This window comes from Suncus etruscus, chromosome 16 (genome assembly GCF_024139225.1).
Source record: "Suncus etruscus isolate mSunEtr1 chromosome 16, mSunEtr1.pri.cur, whole genome shotgun sequence".
Classification (NCBI taxonomy): Eukaryota; Metazoa; Chordata; class Mammalia; order Eulipotyphla; family Soricidae; genus Suncus; species Suncus etruscus.
This window is the reverse complement of record NC_064863.1, coordinates 49,288,301-49,308,401: the sequence shown is the minus strand read 5'-3', so window position 1 is coordinate 49,308,401 and position 20,101 is coordinate 49,288,301. Positions and strand designations below refer to the sequence as shown.

Below are 20,101 nucleotides of genomic sequence, written 5' to 3'. Positions count from 1 at the left end.
TGAAATTGCAGAGTGATTCATGATTTTATTAAAGCAATTAAAACTATGTTAAGGTGACTAATAGTATTTCTTAAAATATATTAATAAGTCCAGTAGATTTATTGTAAATTGGTTGCTCATTTACACCAAAGAAAATAAGAAAAATCTACTTGTAAAGACAAAATTGTAAAAACAGCTGGATATAATATATTTCTACTTGTCTAGTGAATCAATCATTTATTAGCTAAAAAATATATTATAGACCCTTAATGTAGAACAAGTCCAAACTCTGATCTTCAGATGTGATTAAATCAGTATTACTAATCTGTATCTATTTGGAAAATTTAAAATTACTTAATCAAAGAATTATTTTCAAATAACATAATGTCTTGTGAAGTTTTGTACTTTTATCTTGCTTGTTTCTATTTTGTTCTGCAAATGCCTCGAATTTTATTTCTAAAAGAAATAAGGGGCAATAACTATATTTTCAATCGAAATGTTCAATTCTGCTTAGTATTATTTATATAATATTATAAGATCTATTTAAATACTTGTGATATGGAAATTGAGAATAAATCTTATATAATTTTATTTACTTCCTAACATTTAATTTAATAATTAATTTATTTAGTTTGGGGGTAATACTCAGCACTGCTCTGGACTTCCTCCTGACTCTCTCAGGAATCACTTTTTGTAGTTGTTAAGGGTCTATATGCAGTGCCAGGGGTGGAATCTGGGTCAGTAGCATGAAAAGCTTTATCCTTTTTATTCTCTTTCTCCAGACCACAGAAAATATTTTATTTTATTCTCTATAATCAACCTCTCTACAAATGTTCTTTTTCTTGTACCTATTTATCTGCTTTGTTTTAAATATTTAAACAATAAAATTTCATTTTGCCCTTACTATATTCCAGATAATGATGGCAATACACATATATTAATACATATATAAACCAATATATTAAATTTAATTCCCATTTGCATTTTTATGACTTATAAAGATAAAGGTAAGTTCTCTAAAGAACAATACAATTCAATATAATTATTTTAGAAGCTCTTTAGTCTTTTCTTGAGTTTTACATTTCCCAAGTTGATTGCTTTTATTTCTAACTTGAATTATTATTTCCTGGAGTGTTTTATACAGGAATTCTCAGCAAAAGTAACATTCTTTTTCTATTTAATCTTTTTCTAAATCACCCTAACACTAAAGCTAATTGTTTACTAAGTATCAGTAATGCCTGTATGAAACTTGTAAAATTAAAACTGCTTGTTAAAAATGAAATTAAGTAGCAATGCTGTTCCAATTTTTATACCCCTCCTTCCTGCATACATCTCTCAAAACCAAGTTTGAGCCTTCTTTCATTATTATCATGAAGAATCAAATAACATTATTTACATAATTTTTCCAAAAAGGAAATCTTTGAATCATTTTACTTCTTTCCATCTTCCTCTACCATTTATCCACTTCCAAATTTATTCTTTATTTCAGTCATTAAAATTCAAACACATCAATAATTTTATTAAATATATTATTTTTATTTTCTTGGTTACAACAGATTCCAGTATTTATTTCAATATATTTGCATATATTTCCCTATGTAGTAAATAATTTTACTAACTATACTTAATTGTATGTTATCTAACCAAATAGTTGAATAACTTTATGATCATTATTAAGTAGAATTTTCAATGTTAAAATTATTGTTATGTGCTAATAAATTTAGTGTTACATCTATATTAATTTTCTTTATTTTTCAATAATTTTTATTGTGACCAATGTGAATTGCAAGTCTTTCACATTGTATTTAAGATACATAGTGACAGTGAATTAGGCCCATTTCCATCACCAGTGTTCTCTTCCCTCCACCCCTTTTCTTAGCATGCATTCAATATCTCCTCTCTTGACCTTAGACTGCTAGTGTAACAAGTCTCCTTTGTGATTAGCTTGTTGTAGATTGGGGATCTGTATTCTGTTGTCATTGACTTTGGGTTGGGCGTTAAGGTCTGATCATTTTTTCTTTCCACTGTTCATTCAAGAGACTGTTTGCTTCTGGAATCATCCACTTTTTTCCCCTCCACTAATGAGGAAGAACAGATGATTCAAGTTCTGTAGTTCTGTTGGAAAAACAAAACAAAACAACAATAACAAAAAGAAGGCTGGGGGTACCTGTCTTAAAGCTATAAAAATTGATTTAAAAGAAGAGAGAGACGGGGAGAAAAAAAGAAAGATAAAATACAAGCAACAGCAAAAAAAAAATAAACACAACAGCAACAAGAAAATAACAAACAAACAACAATAATAGCAAATAAAAAAGAAAAATAAAGGGGGAAAAAGAACAACAAGAAAAAGGAGGGCTAGTGTTGCAAGGGTTTTATTTTTGTTCTGTTTTTTGTTTTGTTTTGTTGTTGTTTTTGTATAGGCACAGTATGTATTGGGGAAATTAGAAAAATCCCTCGGCTTTAGAGATACAGAGTTTCTCCACTCCTGAAGCATACTGTCACGGAAACAACTATAGGCTCTTGACATTCTCATTATCGAAACCCACGGCCTTTTTATGGTGCCAGGAAATGCTCTTCTCAGTTGTGGCTGACAAAATGAGTCCTCTGTAATTAAAGATCTTGTTATTTGCAGAGGTTATAGGATAAAGACTAGGATATAGTCTTTCTTTATGGTTCTATAAGTTCTGCTTTGTCAAAGTTAAAGCCAGTCTTCTGTAGTTAGTGATATTGGTTCTTGCACAGATCTAGGACAGAGCCTAGGATAAAGTCTTACCTTATGGTTCCAGAAATTCTGTTCAGTCACAGTTGTCAAAGTCAAATATCTGGAATTAGAGATCTTGTTTTTTATATAAATCCTAATCCAAAGCCTAGGTTGGGGTCTTTCTTTTTGGTCCCAGGAAGATTTCTGCTCAGTCATAGTTGTCAAAGTCAGTCTTTTGTACTTAGTGATCTTGGTTTTTTCACAGATCAAAGGACAGAGTGTCTTCTGATTTCATCGTACTGTAAGGTGATGAGGTAGGGCAACCCTCTCTTAAATTAAGTTGTTGCTGTTTCCTTGTCATTAGGATGTCATATCAATCTGGCGCAAGTTGGTGCCAGAGCAGTATTAAGAACTCCTGGGAGTGGGTTTGATTCCTAGTGCTGTTGCAGGGAACTGTGTGGGTGCTATGATTGAGATCTGGGGTTTGGGGTTGGACGTTCACTGTCCAATCACATGGAGTCTAAGGTGAGTCTCCAAACAAGAGTTCAGGGTGGGAAGCGATCCTGTATTATAAAATTTATGGGTTCTTATCCGTAGTGGGTAAGAGCTTGTTACTATACATAAGATTTCCCCTTCTTTAGTACGACTATGCAAAAGGGAAAGGTGATTTATTATATTGCTGGTGCTTTTGGAGGTAAGAATGACAGGTTATACATTCTCTGTGCCCTGGTTTTGATTTGAGCTTTTATCCCAAACTAGACTTTTTTATTCAATAATTTTGTACCAAGCAGAACAAAAAATGGCAAAATTAAAAATAATAATAATAAATAAGTTAATAAATAAAAATGATAATAATAATAAAATTTAAAAAGGGGTTGAGGAGGCTACCATTACATTTGGAAATAAACACACTAAAAGGTATAACTACTGAGGTATTAAAATATAGAGAATATATATGTACATAACCTCATTAAGTTTTTTTTGAGAGTTTTCATCTTGCTATTTTGCTGTTTAGAATTTGCATGTGAGCACTTTTGAAGACTTAGTCAAAGTCTTACACAATGGATTTTATGTGATGAGAAATTGATTCTCTTTGGAAGTGCAAATCCTTGTGGATAGAATTTTAGCTCTTGATAATCTCCAGAAATGTCATTTTAAATTTCATAATTTCTATTTTAATTAGATTTTAAAATTTTAATACATATATTTTAAAGTATGTCATTTTGACTCACAAGTTTTCATAATAGAGTTGTTTAAGGCATACAATATTCCAAAACCAGTCCAACTGCCTGATTAACTTTTTCTCCACTAATGTCAGTAGTTTCCTTCTCACATTGCTGTCTGTCTCATTGCCTTGCAAAATCACTCTGAAAGATTTGCAATTATAAGTCATTCAGAATATAAGCAGCTTAATAAAACGCATTCTCTATATCCTATAATTCCCCAAGTTTAATTTAAGAGGTGCCACATGCTTTTTGTGAAACACAAAATTAATTATTGACTGAACAAATAAGTTTTTAGTATGGTTTATCTGTGGGTTGGCACAATTCTAGTGTTCTTATATTTGTGTATTTCATATCAGGACTCAACAATCTCTTACAGCCTGCCCACAAGGGACACAGAAGACTCTTTGTATTCATTCAATGTCAAAAGCCCAGAATCTAGTCTTTTTCACTGACTAAAGTGTCAATTGCAACTAATTATTTTTTGTCAAACTCCCTATTTCTTATCTGTAAAAAGGAGATCATCATATTTACCATGCTTATTTCAAAACATAGTAAGACTCAACTACTGATAGGGTTTGAGGGATCATATGGGGTGATAGAGATTATTGAAAAGCATCCTCAGCATGAAAGATAAATACCAAAAAAGCAAACATAGACCTCCAGTTAACATCATGTACGAAGGTAAAATCCAAATGGATTAAAGACCTTGATATCAGACCTGATACCATAAGGTATTAGAACAACACATCGATAAAACACTCCATGACATTGAGACTAAAGGCATCTTCAAGGAGTAAACTGCACTTTCCAAACAAGTGGAAGCAGAGATCAACAGATGGGAATATATTAAGCTGAGAAGCTTCTGCACCTCAAAAGAAATAGTGCCCAGGATACAAGAGCCACCCACCGCATGGGAGAAACTATTCACCCAATACTCATCAGATAAGGGGCTAATATCCAAAATATACAGGGCACTGACAGAACTTTACAAGAAAAAATATCTAATCTCATCAAAAAATGGGGAGAAGAAATGGACAGACACTTTGACAAAGAAGAAATACAAATGGCCAAAAGGCACATGGAAAAATGCTCCTCATCACTAATCATCAGAGAGATGCAAATCAATACAACGATGAGATACCATCTCACACCACAGAGATTGGCACACATCACAAAGAATGAAAACAATCAGTGCTGGCAGTGATGTGGAGAGAAAGGAACTCTTATCCACTGCTGGTGGGAATGCCATCTAGTCCAACCTCTATGGAAAGCGATATGGAGATTCCTCCAAAATCTGGAAATTGAGCTCCCATTCGACCCAGCTATTCCACTCCTAGGGATATACCCTAAGAACACAAGAATACAATACAAAAACCCCTTCCTCACACCTATATTTATTGCAGCACTATTCACAATAGCCAGGCACTGGAAACAACCAAGATGACCTTCAACAGACAAATGGCTAAAGAAACTGTGGTACATATACACAATGGAATATTATGCAGCTGTCAGGAGAGATGAAGTCATGAAATTTTCCTATACATGTATGTACATAGAATCTATCATGCTGAATGAAATAAGTCAGAGGGAGAGAGTGAGACACAGAATAGTCTCACTCATCTATAGGTTTTAAGAAAAATAAAAGTCATTTTTGCAACAATCTTCAGAGACAATGAGGGGAGGGCTGGAACTTCCAGCTCATTTCATGAAGCTCACCACAAAGAGTGGTGAGTGCAGTTATAGAAATAACTACACAGAGAATTACCATAAGCATGTGAATAAATGAGGGAACTGGAAAGACTGTCTGGAGTACAGGTGGGGGTGGGTTGGGATGGAGGGAGATTTGGGACATTGATGGTGGGAATGTTGCGCTGGTGAAGGGAGGGGTGTTCTTTACATGACTGAAAGCTATTCACAATCATATTTGTAATCAAGATGTTTAATAAAGAAAATAATATTAAAAAAAGAAAGATAAATGCCATAAATGCTGTAATATCTCTAGCTCCTTCAATGAAATCTGTGTAAAATAGTTATAAAACAAAGCAATTATGTATATTTATTTAATTAATATAAATATATAATGTTTCAATTATATAATATAAATTAATATAATTAATATAATTTATTTAATGCAGTTTGTCATAAATATTATATTTAAAGAACTGTATCTGAAATATCTTGAGATTATAGGCTTCCAGTTCAAGTATTGTCTCAATAAAACAAATTCTTTTGATATCATAAATCAATGCTTTAAATCGTTAGAAATAAAAAAATTCCTATTGCTAGAATTTAAAATCACATAAATTAAAAAATTATTAGCAGAAAAGAACCAAATAAAATTCTCTTTGGTTATACACCTTTAGGACTTTATCTTACCCAAAATTAATTGAAAATTGCTTAATGATTTATTGCTAATTAATACACTCATATGATTATAACCTAAGGGCTGTGCCTTGTATAAGTGCCATTTAAAATAAAAACAATGCTAAATATTTATTTAAAAATTAGTGCACATACATATAAATTCAAGTCACTTAAATTGTTTGCAATTTCCTTTATTATTTCTTAAAACAACACATATTGGATATTGATCAGCATTAACAGCAACCAAAATGCAATCTATTCTGTCCAGTACCAATTGAATTTGTATTTTATTTACAGAAGTTCATTGATTTATTTAAATATTAATAATTTAGTCATAACTGAATTAAATCCTGTTGTTAAGTTATTTAAGTGGAACATTCTTAAGTAAAGTTATAAAAAATGACAGAAAATCAATCATTGAAATTTGAATTAAAGATCTCAAGAGTCCTAACATACACAATGTCCCTGTATAACATTTTGTAAAGTGTGACCTAAGAGGATTTTGAATTCCAATGTGTTGAAAATTACATTATCTGAATGTGTCTGTATTATTAAAAATGGCAGTTAATAAAAGCACTTTATATCATGTGGCAAACTACCAATTTATCCAGCTTAATATTTCAATAACCTACACTAAGCAAAGAGTATTTTTTCTGCATAGGAATGGCCTTGCCTATCATGATAAACAGCTGAAAAATACACTTAAGCTGTATGAACTCAGCAGAATCCATCTGGTGAACCATCTGTGTGAGGACTCACAAAAATTATATCCCATCTGCTGTTTCATTTTTGCTAAGATTGCCAACCTTGTCCTCACTCCATTATCTAACTATTTTTCTTCCCTATAGACCTCATCTGTACATTTGTTTTTAATCCCCACTGGTAAGATATATCTAATTTTCAAAATACTCTCCTCAATATTGGAAGGAATTAATTTATGCATTTGATTAATGCCAATAAAAATCATTTTCTTACATTTTTTTAAAAGTTAAAATAAATTCAGTAATACCATAATGTCCTAAGAAAATTAGATAATTTTATAAACAGCAGTACTTCTTCAAAAAACCTAAATATATTACTTTCCAATAAATTAAGTAACTTTAATGTCAATAAGTTAAAATATTATATATCTAAGTTTGGCCCTTTTAATCTACTTTACATTTACTTCCTAGTGTTATTTTTTGGGGAGTGGAAGCATAATTGGTAGTACTCAGGCCTTATTCCTGGTTATATGCTTAGAAATGAGTCTTGATGGGATTCAAAAAAAGCATACATGGAGATTAAGATCAAAACTAGGTTGGTGGCATAGAAGACAAGTGCTTTAGTCTCTGTGCTGTCTTTCCATCTCCCATAATATTTAATTTGAGGGGAGTATTACTATCAATATTTTATTTTTAATCATTTTTTTCTTACCCCTTTATCAATATTTTCCACCCAGCTTGAGACATCTTTTACATATTTATCTTAATTATGCTGTATAGTTTTTATAGACATACTCCATGCCAGATATGTTGTCTTCTTAGCTGTGATGTTTATTGCATGCTGTATCTTTCCTTTTTTTTCTTTCTTTTTTTTTTTGTGGTTTTTGGGTCACACCCGGCAGTGCTCAGGGGTTTTTCCTGGCTCCATGCTCAGAAATCGCTCCTGGCAGGCACGGGGGACCATATGGGACGCCGGGATTTGAACTGCTGACCTTCTGCATGAAAGGTAAACGCCTTACCTCCATGCTATCTCTCCGGCCCCGAATGCTGTATCTTTTCAATAATATTTTATTTTTTAAATTTATTTCCTTTATTTCATAGTTCTTAATATATTATATGTACTCATAAATATATATTGAACTTCCATAGAAATGGGACAATGCTACCTATTTATTATAAAAATAATACATTTCACATAAATACAAATAATGCTTTTTCAATTTCAATAATTTTACTGAAAGTACAGAATACTTTGGCAAATAATATATTTTGATTTATTGTAGGGAAGATAAATAATATATTTGATATACAATATTTTTAAAGTACTGTCTTTGAGAATCTTCAAAAGAAAATAAATACACTCAGTAAAATACATATTTTCTCTTTGACCTTGGATTCAGAACAAGATAAAGTGCAATGACTCTAGACTTCTTGAAATAAAAGCATCATCTATACATTTCATCCGAGTTTTGTTCACCTTCACAGAAGGAAAAATAAAGGTTAGGTCTTTTCTAAGAAAGCAATATATTAATGTGACCTTTTAGACTACATCTAAAGCCAAAGACCTGGAAAACTGACTATTGATTTTTAACTCTATCTGATCAACACAATTATATCTTAAGCAGTATAATGATCAATATATAAACACTAATAGAAAATATTAAATCATATACATGTATGTGCATATAGAGCAGATCTTAATAAGAATTTGAAAGTTAAGAATTGGGCTAGCGGGGCCGGGCGGTGGCGCAAGAGGTAAGGTGCCTGCCTTGCTTGCGCTAGCCTTGGACGGACCGCGGTTCGATCCCCCGGCGTCCCATATGGTCCCCCAAGCCAGGAGCGACTTCTGAGCGCATAGCCAGGAGTAACCCCTGAGCGTTACCGGGTGTGGCCCAAAAACCAAAAAAAAAAAAAAAAAAAAAAAAAAAAAGAATTGGGATAGCTGAAAAAAATTTAATCCACATTAAAAAACCCTCAGGAATGGTTATAAGCATTGAAAATCAAATGAATACATTTTATTTTGAAACATTGATTTACCATGATATGCATTAGCATTTTAATTCATATATACATATAAAATAAGGAAATCCAAATATTAGTTTTTTATAAAGACCAAGAATTATTAAATTTACAACTATCACCTCTAGGGAGAAGCCTTACTGACCACCATATTAGAATATCATTTTTATTTTATACTTAGTATCTCATCATTATTACACTTAATATATGGGCCAACATATATGTTTTGTGCATCTATTAAGTTATTTGCTGTCTTAAATGATTTGCTGTCTTTTTCCTCTTTATTAGAGCATGAATCTATTGAGACTGAGGATTTTGCCGTATTCTATATCTCCTCATAGAAACAACTCAATACCTTTATTTTTATCTAAGCAAACTGGATTTTAAATAATATTTCTATTTTGAAACAAACACAATCCTATATTCTAGATTCAATGTATATACCAACTAAGTCATTAACTCTGAGTCCAATTTAACTATGATTTAGATTATATTAAACCGTTAAATCTAGCTTAACCAGCAATAATTCTCAGGAAAGCATCACAGTAACAAAACCACTCATTGTATTTCTAACTACTGCAAATATTATATGCATATATATGTATATATTCTTGGATATATAGCAAGCATTTAGCTTTATTCTAGGTAATTTTATAAGCCACCAGGTATGCTTGACAAATATGTTTCATAGCCAATTCTTTTCATCCTGAATCCCTTTTATCTCGAGATATCTGTGGAATGATACTTCTTGCTAATCTCAATTATTTTATTCAGGAGTTAACCCTATGTTCACAAATGTAGCAAGGTTTCTCTGATAGTGTTAGATTAAGTGAAAAATTTCTATTGCCTTTTTAGGTTGTGACATCTTTCCACAGGTTTAGACCAAGAGATTATGCCACTGATTATTATAGTAGAGCTTCTAATCCTCATTATTAATTAATGGAACTGTAATCTTCTTTTATTAGAATAAATATTAAAAGTTGAATTCATTTCTAATATAAAGTTCTGAGAAATTGCATAACTGAAATGTGCATGCTTAAGTTCAAAAGTAAATAACACTCTAAAGAGCAAAGTAAATTTTTGTTTCAGAGCTGTATTTAGCTTCCCGAGGACTGCTTATGAAGTCACCTATGTGATACCAGCAAAGGCTGGAAGGATTTATAAAGGAATGCAATGATCCCTTTTTCTGTGAAGCTGACACACTATCCTTGAAACAAAATTCTGTATCACAATGTCCTTATGCAAGTTCTTTCTCAGGAGACACCTTGTCCATTCATATAAATCTTAGGATGAATATGACAGTCTCAAGCTGGGATGAGTACTACAAAACGTCCTATGGCTGAGTAGTATGGCAATGATGATATATGGTAATATATCATCAATGAGTTTTTAAAGTCTTTAAGTTTGGTTCATTATTAAGAGCAAATATAAAAGGACAGTAAGTAACTGGCAGTCTTCTCCAGGGAGAGTGATAGCGCAGTGGAAGGACATTTGCATTTCACGCAGCTGATCCAGGACTCGGTTCCAATCACTGAGTCCCATATGGTCCCCCAAGCCAGGAGCGATTTGTATAACTCCTGAGCGTCGCAGGGTGAGGCCCAAAAACCAAAAAAAAAAAAAAAAAAAAAAAAAAAAAAAAGACATAGTTCAGTATAAGCCATACTAAATCTCAGAAGTCTATTGGTTATGCAAGTGGAGATGTCAAAGTAGCCTAAGGATATTGATGGTTTAGTAGAATCTTTAACCTTGTTATTAATATATGAGAGAAAATATACTAAGTGTGCAACTAATAAGCTTTATGTCATTACCAAGTAGGATTCATTCCAGGGCAGCAAGGATGGGTTTAACATATGCAAGTCAAACAATATAATATACCTTAGCAATAATAGAAAAAAACAAAATCTTATGATTATATCAACAGAACCTGATAAAGCATTAGACAAGAACTAGTGACTGCCCATTAGTGATTAAAAAAAAAACCAACAAAAAACAAATAAACAAGAAAACCCTCTACAAAATGAGAACTGAAAGAACTTACCTCATTATTTTCAAATAATTTATTCCAAACCCAGGCACTGCTCTGGTTACTATTCTGGACACACCTGCAACAGATCAAGTTTTTCCTTTTATACTTGGCATGAGAGGGGCTTGTCCAAGAGGTATATCCAGGGAACAGTTACAGGAGCATGTCCAGGTTCAGTGCTTAATTGAAACAATGCTAAAAAAAATTACCGAAAAAATAAAATTAAAATGCCTTTAGTAAAATAAAATCAAGAATTAGTTAAGATATCAGACATATGTGCATTATTAATAGATAAGTATTTATTATTTAGTCCATGTAATTATAATCATAATTTACTCTGTACCAGATGGTGAATATTACTGGCTAAAATCATACACATCAAGATTGATAGATTTATTTATTTGTTTATTTTGATGTATTGTTCCTGAAGGTACTGCAGTAACAGGTCATTGCATGAAGTGGACAGAGAAAGTTACTATTCTGACTCCCTATTCCAAATATTCATTTGTTATTTAATATATTGTCCTCGAATAGAGGATGTATCAAATATTAAACTAATAAGAACATATACTACACTTGATCTTAGCCAAAAGGCCGAAAAGCAATAAAATTAATATATTTAATAGATGACAGTATCACCCTAGAATTAGACTTACAAAAGGACTTTGTCTACTAGTGTTCACAACTTGAGTCAAAACCAAATAAAAAATTACAAAAATGTAGTTAACATCAATTTAGAATTCCTATCAATATAAATTAAGATTCTCAAAATTAGCATTTTTCATCATTCACTCTCTTGAATTGAATAAAAATGGTTTAAATCTGCAGTCTATATAGTACAAAATGTATTCTTTATTAATTAGTAGTATAAATATTTTTACTTAAGGAGCACATTGAAGTTGAAGCTGAAGGAAGAAAAATTATTTGAGGAGCTTTGGGGAGTAAACAACCCTTCATTATGCTTAGGGCTTATTCCTGGCATTGTAATCATGGAATCCTCATGTCATGATTCAGGGATCATATAGGGTGCCAGATAAAATCTCCAGATCAACTGTCAGGCAAATAAATGCTCTAACCTCTAATGTATCTCTCTGGCCCTAGAAAAACAAATTCCTGTAAATGGTATTAGATTATTTTTATTATTTTTGTTTGTTTGTTTATTTGGGGGCTACACTCGGTGATGCTCAGGAGTTACTCCTGGTTATGTGCTCAGAAATTGCTGCCTGTCTAGGGGGACCATATGGGATGCTGGGATCGAAGCAGGTTCATCCTGGGTTAGCTGCGTGCAAGGCAAATGCCCTACCACTGTGTTATTGCTCCAGTCCCTTAGATTATTTTTAGAAGTAAGCTAACTAATAGAAAAATAGGAAGAACACCTCAGTCACAAAGTTTTTTATAATTATCTTATGTATGTTTTTCAAGGCTTAAATATACCCATGTTAAGTTTACACATTATACTACTACGCTGTAACTGTCTTTCTTCCTGCATGTATAAAACTCAAATGGAGGGGCCGGAGAAATGGCACAGTGGTAGAGCGTTTGCGTAGCAGACCCAAGACCAATGGTGGTTCAAATCCTGGAATCCCATATGGTTTTTGTGCCTGCTAGAATCGATTTCTGAACGGAGAGCCAGGAGTAACCCCTGAGGGCTGCCAGGTGTGGCCCAAAAAACAAAACAAACCAACTACACAAAAAGGACTCAAATGGAGGTATATAAAACTGAAAGATAAGAATTTAATTGCATGGTGACAGAAGTCAAATTCTTATGATGAACTTAGCTTGACACATATAGCTGTTGGTTCCCAATATTACATTCCTGAGTTACAGTGAGTTATAGTGCAATGCTATCTTCAGAAAAAAATTAATGAAAAATAAACACTAGATCATCATCAGAAAATTCAGTGTTCTTATTCCTGTTTTACATTTTGGCAAAAGTCTAAATTATTAACTTAGTTTATTTTCAAAGAGATGAGATTTGTTTTGATTACTTTAAACATTATTCCTGAAAGCATTTGCAGACTCTGAATTCTCTGCATTAGTAAAGTATTTTTGACTTCTACTTTGATGGATGAAATATTAATAAAAATAAAACTTTTGCTGTTTTCTTTTTATGGCATTGCCTCATGGGATAAATGTCTTTGAAGGGTACAGTTACTCATTTATAAAGAAGAAAGTAGATGCTCAGCATGGTATTGGTCAGCATAGGAATAAAATTATGTTTGCATATAAAAACTTGAATGGTTTTTTAATACAACTTATAAAATCAGTATTAAAAATTTCTTAGTCTCTGTCAACATCTTCCCCTTTACACTGTTGTTTAATTGAAAAACACAGATATACCAATAAAGGACATTTTGCCAATCAAAGATTCCCATGAAATGCTTGCTTGTCGAACAAGCTCCTAATCCAGTATGCTTCACTGACAATTCCATTTTCAAAGAAAAATGATAAAATAAATATTTGATTAAATTTAGACATCATTCTATCCTTGCATGTCACTTATAAATTGAAAAACTAATCTATATGGCTTATCAAAATAAAATAAGTTTTTTATTCACTTTTCTACCTTAGTATTTATTTTGTAAAGCAAAACACAATATTTTTTACTACGACCAACCTTAATCTTGGAAAATATAAGAAATAAAGTAAATTCTAATCAAAATAAATTATTTAAAGTAGGCATTATTCATAAGTCTTTTTACTTTTCTACTCTATATTTCCATATTTTTCTAAAATTTGCCCCTATTGTTCACATTAGGTTTTGATATAAAGTTCATTTACACGAAGCTATAATTTATTGTAAAGTCATGTTATTATTTAAATAAATTAATATATTTTATTTTGGGGTCACAGGAGTTAATTCTGTGCTCTGTGTTCAGAAATCTCTCCTTTCAAACTTGGGGTACCATATAGGATGCCAGGGGATTGAACCTGAGTTCGTCCCAGATCATCTGCGTGCAAGGCAACCACTCTATCGTTGTGCTATTACTCCAGTCCCAAATTTAAATTATTAATATAAAAAGAATATCTAAAACTAATATTTAAAAAAGAGAACTGGGATCACTATTATCTACTTTAGTTAGCAAACTGATTCTTGTTGACTGATGAAACTTGCCGATACTATCTGCTAGGCAGTGTTCATCACGGTGAACATATAAAGCAAGCCAGTAATATTTGGTGGTTACACAGAAAGTCGTTGATAGAGTTCTAAATAAAACTTCAGTAGATAAATAATGGAATGCACTTCCTAGATCACATCAATCACAAAACTCACCTCTAGTGAGTTAATTAAAGAATAGATTTTCAGGAAATTATCAAAAAGTCATTCGATATACTTGGCAAATTTTAGTGACACTAATTTTTATTTTCCTAACCCACTTTCACTTTGAAAACTTTCCTATCAATGTTTCTATTCTGACTGCCAATTTGGGTGCTAATTAAATTCAATTTTTGGTAATATTTTACTCCTCTTGGGAAGTAAGTGTAGCTGTTTACTATGAACAGGAATGAGTGCACCCCTGGTTTTTGTAGACCTGTGTACTCTGTGAATGGGTTTTAGTTATAGCTAAAATCAGCTAGTTTAGAATTTTATAACTGAGTTTACATCTTATTAGCAATTCACTAACCATCAAACTTGTTAAGATGACAAGGAAAACAACTCAATAGCACCAAGTTCAGATACTGTGGAAAATAAACTCACCTACTGTGGAGTGACGGGATCCTCTTGGGAACAGAACTGCTCTAACTGAATACATTTACAAGAAACTCTCTTCGAGCACTTAATGAAATGGAGTTTTCTTTATGACTTTCATTTAAAAATACATTATAAAAGCCTCTTAGCTCTTCTTTGCTATTGCCAAATTTTAAATACCTGATTTCCAGGCCCACAGCAGAACCATAACAATTTCATCTATTACACAAATGTGTTTTCTTTCAGTTTATAAAATTGAGTCTCCTGGTTTGAAACGTGTTCATCACCAAAAAGAAGCAATATTATTACCTTAAAATACTGTAAACAGAAGCATTTAACAAAAATTCAGTGTCTACTAGATAGTTTATTTTTAGTATAAAAATGGAACTTTTAGTTCTATAAGTGAAATAGATTAATACTTTTAAATACAAAAATGAATAACTGCCTCTATAAAAAATGTCCTTGAGAGTATAACCATCAAAGGTAACAAATCATGGCTCCAAAGTCCTCTCCAAAAATTTACATCTATTTACAATTTAGAACTCTATAAATCTCCTAAATCAGACTTTGTCGTTTTAGCTTTATCAGTTGACACTGACATTTCTCATCTCTACACTCAAAATTACCAATTAAGTGTATGCCCTCTGAGTCTATTTATTTTAAATTATTTATGCATTGTCTGATATTTATTTAACATCATGATTTACAATACTGTTAATGATGAAGTTTCATACATACAATGTTACAGTACCTATGATCAGAATATCATCCTGCCTCCACAAATATCCCAATACAACTTCTCACCTTCGCATTACCCCTCCTCTGGTTATTCAGCTCTCTTTCAGTAGGTCAACCTTCAAGTTCTAGTTACTACTTGACATAATTAATTCTGTAATATGCTACTTTATGTCTCAGATATAACAGAGGTCAGATAGATAGTATAGGGTTAAGGCATTTCCCTTGTAAGCAACTAAACCAAGATTTTGTTCCCCAACTTTATATACTCATTCCCCAAGCATTGCCAGGATTGACCACTGACCACAGAAGTGCAGATACAGCCCAAAGTGAACAACAATCAAGAAAAAAAATCTTTGAATTATAACATTTTGAATATGTCCTTGGATAACTGGAGTCTCCTAATGCCTATAGTATTTACTTTTAGTCGAGGGTTATTCAACCTGAGGAGAGCTGGAAAAAAATGTGTTTTTCAGTTTCACTCAAATTTGGATCTAAATGGACTGTGTTATGGCTCTCAAATTATTTTGTCTTAATTTTTTCATAATCCTTCCCTCTTTAGTGAAATGTTCAACCATGCATGAGCATCACTGTATCTAATCTTTTTAATGTTGTTATTCCAACAAATTTAATTCCATTTTTAGCATGTATATACTTCAGAAATTTTTCTTGCTGAAAAATTAGGTAATGGACATTAATTTTTTGGATATATTTATGTAAACACCTTGATTACAAATATGATTGTTGTTGGGTTTCAGTCATGTAAAGAATACTCCCCTTCACCACTGCAACATTCCCATCACCAATATTCCAAGTTTCCCTCCTCCCCACCTCATCCCTGCCTGTACTCTAGACAGGCTTTCTTCTTCCCTCATTTATTTACATTTTTATGATAGTTCTCAGTGTAGTTATTATGTCTCCAATCAGTTATTATACCTTTCAAAGTTTATATTATATTCATCAATCCATCCACAAGCTCTCACTTAAAAAAATCTAGAGTGGTAACAGTATTTACATAAAATGAGTTTATGTTTTTAAATCAGAAATTAAGAAAGCTGATTTAAAAAACAAACTAATTTTATGTAAAGTATATATCTAAGCATTGTATTACAATTATGCCTTCTCTAATCTGCTTAATGCTGAACTACTATGGACACCACTTGACTTCTTTGGATGTTAATTACTGTTTATAGGAATTTCTTACACTCCATAAATCCCAGGGTCAAAAACATAATCAGCAAGCTACTTCTGAGCCACCAAGAGTATTAGGTTCACTTCATATATTAAGTGTTTATCCACAATATTAGATATGTAGTTGTGGTAATTTGAAAATAACATTTCTTAAACCTTAATGTTATGTAAAATAACTAAGAATTTCACATCTTTCTGATGATTCTTCTCTATATTTTAAACACCTTTTAAAATGGCAGTTCCATCCTTGAAATTAGTATTAATTATATTTGTAGAACTTAAGTCAGTGAAAAAAAGACAGATTTAGGTTGTTCAATAATTTTGTCCACAATCACCAATACATGATGTTTTTAGTCTATTATTGCTTTGTGTATCCTTCAATATATGTGACTTCAAGCTTGCTCTGAAAACTGTAACTTTGCAGATCACTTTGCAAATCACACAGGACCTCGTACATGGCAGAACTGTAGTAATGAATTGAGAAATTGAATAAAATAGCCTAGTTGCTCCAAGTTACACATGCAAATGCAAGGAATTTCTAGAAATCCTTGTAAAAATGTATTTTTGAAATTTGATGAGTTAAAAATTAGTCATCAGAATTGACAAATATTTATGAGATTTTTAGGCTTTTATTGTTATTGGTTTGTTTTGACTATAAAGAAAAAAAATACTGTATCAGCTTGACAATGATGAAATGAAAGTATTTCTGGTGAATGTACTTGAAATGCAGAAAAATAAATCCTGGGGATTTAAAGAACAGTAGGAAAGCAAACAGCTTGAAAGCTTCTGGGTAGAGATGGTCACAGTATTTAAAAGGTAAAATCAGAATTATTTTTACTCATTTCTTCTTCAGAGAACAATTTAAAAGTTTAAACTAAAAATATGTGTCTTGGTTAAAAGGCCCAGCTAGAAAAAAAAACTCCTCTTTCTCAAAATTTGTTTGAAATCATTTTCTTTAATCTGCTTTACTCTACTGAGCTCTATAAGAACACAATATGCTTTCTTATTTTTCACTGTGTAGTTTCTGATTAGAAACTAGAATTTTAGTTATTTAATTTTCTAAAATAAATTTTTATTACTAGAATTTGAAACTATGTTTATATTCAAAATAAATATAAATGAATATTATTTTTATATAAACCATTTTGCTTGAAACAGTTATTCATAGTATGGTTTTGGACAATGTTTCAGGATCAATTTCACCACCAGTGATAACTAAAACTCCAATTCCACCAATGTTCCTGGAATCTGTCCCATGTCACCATGATTTCATTGTTGTTGGCTCTGGCTTGAATATTTAGTTCAGTCCTTTCTTAACACCAACAATGCACCTGAGGGCCCGGAGAGATAGCACAGCGGCGTTTATCTTGCAAGCAGCCGATCCAGGACCATAGGTGGTTGGTTCGAATCCCGGTGTCCCATATGGTCCCCCATGTCTTCTTGGAGCTATTTCTGAACAGACAGCCAGGAGTAACCCCTGAGCACCACCGGGTGTGCCCCCCCCAAAAAAAAAAAGCCAATGCACCTGAACCCCCTTTCCTCTGTCCCCATCATTTCCTATGAGTCTTTCCCATCCTCCACTCAGTTCCTTTCCTTTTCCTCATGATATTCTGGGGCTGAGAGTGTTCTCAAAGATCCCATTTAAACCATTGCATTTCTTCATGCAGTTATTCTAACTGTCACATATAAGTAATATGCTATAATCTTCTGGATTACTTAATTTAACATATTATCTTTCAGTTCCATCCATGTTGTGGTGAATTGCATGATTGTGTCATCCCTTACAGTTTTATAGTCCTTCCACTGTTGGTTCACAATTTGCAACTTGGCTTCACTCAAATCAGAGATCATCCCTACTTTCTTTTTATCTGTTTGTTTACAATTTGGTTTTACTCAAAACAGGGATTTTCTACTTACCATATTGTTTTACATGTTTCAAGCAAACCTTGAGCAGGACTGGCTCAGGCGGGATAGGTTTATCCCCAACCCAGCATTGTTCTCTGTACTCAACAAAAACTGCAGTTCTGGAAGCCAGCTCTCTCACTCAACAAGGCAGAAAACTACCGAATCATGTGTGATTCACCCTCTCAGCCTGGTTTGGATTATTTTCTGCAGCAAACGCAACTACAGTCCCGCTTTCTGCAGGTGGGATTATGGCATGTGGAGCCTTTAGATTTCATTGTATATATGGACCAAGTCTTCAAGATCTATTCATCTGTTTTAAGACATCTGGGGTGTTTCCAACTCTTAGCTATTGTAGTGAGTACTGCAATGAAAAGCAGTGTACTTAAATCCTTTCTGATTAATGTTTTTCTGTCCTGGGTATAAATACCCAGAAATTGGATTACTAGGTCAATGGCAGTTGAATTCTGAGTTTACTGAGAACCCTCCATGCTCTTTTTTACATAGGGCTTGGACCAGGCAATAGTCCCACCAGCATGGAATAGAATTTCATTTTTAACACACTCTGCCAACACAAATTCCACAAAATTTTGATATGTGCCATTCTAATTGGTATAAATTTGTATCTTATTGTCATCTAGATTTGGATTTAACTAATGATACATCATGATGATCATTTTTTATGTTCCAGTTGGTAACCTATTGGTCTTTCTCGGAAAGGTATCTGTTCATTTCTTCTACCAATTTTTATATTTCTAAGGGTCAAATTTTGTGAGTACTTTATATAACCTAGTTATCAATTCTTTACCTGATGTGGACAACAAATATTATTAAAAGTTAAATAGCAACACGACTTGAACTGTAATATAATATAATTTTATCCCAGTTGAAATTCACAAAGGGTTTTTATTTTTAACAGCCAATGTCTTTGACAAATATAAACTCTTTCAATATCAATGTAATAGTTGCAAATAAATTTGATTATACCTGAGTATAAAGCATTTCACAAGATATATAATAGTTAATATATTAAATTTGCTTTTGAGTATATAGAAAAATATTTATATGTATCTTCACTTTCTATATAAGTTAGTTTTTAAATTTATATATAAAATTATGAACTCACCCTATATTTGTATTTATAATCACATTTATATTTATTATAAACATATAAGAAATATTTCCTTGAAAAATTTTAACTTCTTTAATATTCATTATATAAATATAAGTGCATAAATAAAAATAATTTTTGCTTTGATATTCAGAACACCAAACTAATTAGAAATAATTCATAAATATTAATTTTAAGGCTTTAATTTTAAAATACTAGTAAAATAATTATGAGAGGGTGGTGAAAATTTTAAACTTTGATGATCACTTATTGGCATAAAATCAATATGAAGTATTGTAAAAACATTGTATTAATTGTACATTTTTATTTTTATTTAACATAAAACATGTTGTACATTTAGGATTCAATTACATTTTTCAAAATACTTATATTTGGAGCCTTATATCCTAAAGTGGTATGCATCAAATGTGCAAAAAAGCATGCTGACATCATATTGC

General features: G+C 32.0%; 1 non-coding gene across 1 annotated transcript; it reads right to left on the bottom strand.

Annotated features, from left to right (window-relative positions):
- Nucleotides 1-11,421: 11,421 nt before the first annotated feature.
- Nucleotides 11,422-11,619, bottom strand: LOC126032843 (U2 spliceosomal RNA). The gene has a single exon (XR_007504019.1). It is a non-coding gene; the product is annotated as a U2 spliceosomal RNA (small nuclear RNA).
- Nucleotides 11,620-20,101: the final 8,482 nt, after the last annotated feature.